This window comes from Petromyzon marinus, unplaced genomic scaffold (assembly GCF_048934315.1).
Source record: "Petromyzon marinus isolate PM22_M1 ecotype Great Lakes invasive population unplaced genomic scaffold, UKy_Petmar_22M1.pri1.0 PM_G_Scaffold_339, whole genome shotgun sequence".
NCBI lineage: Eukaryota > Metazoa > Chordata > Hyperoartia > Petromyzontiformes > Petromyzontidae > Petromyzon > Petromyzon marinus.
In genome coordinates, this window is record NW_027422916.1 from 12,501 (window position 1) to 15,000 (window position 2,500).

The window sequence follows — 2,500 nt, forward strand, 5'->3', positions numbered from 1 at the left end:
AAAATTGAATATTTTTCACGGATAGACCCCGTGAAACGCTAGAAATTGGCGGGGATGTGTCTCTTGTGGCTCACGGGGCTGTTAGGGTGGCACAGAAATCCCTCGGAATGGGAAAAAACGGGTCATTTTCGTGTCGCCACATTGCATGCGAACCGCATGAAACTTCCAGAGGCATTTGCAGCAGGAATGCATGTGCACTCAAAAAATGTGATATTTTTCACGGAGAGACCCCGTGAAACGCTAGAAGTGGGCGGGGATGTCTCTCTTGTGGCTCACGGGGCTGTTAGGGTGGCACAGAAATCCCTCGGAATGGGAAAACGGGTCATTTTCGTGTCGCCACATTGCATACGAACCGCATGAAACTTCCAGAGGCATTTGCAGCAGGAATGCATGTGCACTCAAAAAAGTGAATATTTCTCACGGATAGACCCCGTGATACGCTAGAAATTGGCGGGGATGTCTCTCTTGTGGCTCACGGGGCTGTTAGGGTGGCACAGAAATCCCTCGGAATGGGAAAACGGGTCATTTTCGTGTCGCCACATTGCATGCGAACCGCATGCAACTTCCAGAGGCATTTGCAGCAGAAATGCATGTGCAGTCAAAAAAAAATTGATATTTTTCACGGATAGACCCCGTGAAACGCTAGAAATTGGCGGGGATGTGTCTCTTGTGGCTCACGGGGCTGTTCGGGTCGCACAGAAATCCCTGGGAATGGGAAAACGGGTCATTTTCGTGTTGCCACATTGCGTACGAACCGCATGAAACTTCCAGAGGCATTTGCAGCAGGAATGCATGTGCACTCAAAAACTTCTATATGTTTCACGGATAGACCCCGTGAAACGCTAGAAATTGGCGGGGATGTGTCTCTTGTGGCTCACGGGGCTGTTAGGGTGGCACAGAACTCCCTCGGAATGGGAAAAGGGGTCATTTTCGTGTTGCCACATTGCATAGGAACGCCATGAAACTTCCAGAGGCATTTGCAGCAGAAAGGCACGTGCACTCAAAAATTTTAATATTTTTCACGCATAGACCCCGTCAAACGCTAGAAGTTGGCGGGGATGTCTCTCTTGTGGCTCACGGGGCTGTTAGGGTCGCACAGAAATGCCTCGGAATGGGAAAACGGGTCATTTTTGTGTGGCCACATTGCATAGGAACGGCATGAAACTTCCAGAGGCATTTGCAGCAGGAATGCATGTGCACTCAAAAACGTCTATATTTTTCACGGATAGACCCCGTGAAACGCTATAAATTGGCGGGGATGTCTCTCTTGTGGCTCACGGGCGCTGTTAGTTAGGGTCGCACAGAAATCCCTCGGAATGGGAAAAGGGGTCATTTTCGTGTTGCCACATTGCGTACGAACGGCATGAAACTTCCAGAGGCATCTGCAGCAGAAATGCATGTGCACTCAAAAACGTCTATATTTTTCACGGATAGACCCCGTGAAACGCTAGAAATTGGCGGGGATGTGTCTCTTGTGGCTCACGGGGCTGTTAGGGTCGCACAGAAATCCCTCGGAATGGGAAAACGGGTCATTTTCGTGTTGCCACAATTGGCATACGAACGGCATGAAACTTCCAGAGGCATTTGCAGCAGAAATGCATGTGCACTCAAAAACGTGAATATTTTTTCACGGATAGACCCCGTCAAACGCTCGAATTTGGCGGGGATGTTTCTCTTGTGGGTCACGGGGCTGTTCGGCTCGCACAGAACTCCCTTGGTCCACCTGATTCGTGCATACAGGCAGCAACTAAAACTCTGTAAACCTGCTGTGAGGACATCTAAACAGTGGACCAGTGAGGCTGTGGAAGATTTGCGGGCGTGCTTAGACTGTACTGACTGGGATATGTTCACGACTGCTACCAATAGTCTGGATGAACTCACAGAGGCTGTGTACATCAGCTTCTGTGAGGACTGCTGTATCCCAACACGTACCAGGGTGAACTTTAACAACAACAAGCCCTGGTTCTCAGCAAAGCTCAAAAGGTTGAGGTTGGAGAAGGAGGAAGCGTTTAGGAGTGGGGATAGAGACAGATTCAAGGAGTCGAAGAACAGGTTTAGCAAAGCGGTGAGAGAGGCTAAACGACTGTACTCAGAGACACTAAAACACCAGTTCTCTACTAACGACGCTGCTTCTGTCTGCCAAAGGGCTCAGGCACATCACCAACTACAAACCCAGAGCGCCCCACACCACTAACGACTCCCGCCTAGCCAACGACCTGAACGAGTTCTACCGTAGATTTGAAAGACAATTGGACTGTCCTGAACCACCCCTTCCCACCCAAGAGGCCCCATCCCCCACCCATACTACAGAAACGACTCTCTCCTTTCAGGAGGGAGAAGTTAATGGGCTTTTCAAGAGGCAGAATCCACGCAAAGCAGCCGGGCCGGACTCTGTCTCTCCAGCCACCCTCAGGCACTGCGCTGGCCAGCTGTCTCCGGTGTTCACCAACATCTTTAACACCTCCCTGGAGACATGCCATGTACCAGCCTGTCTCAAGTC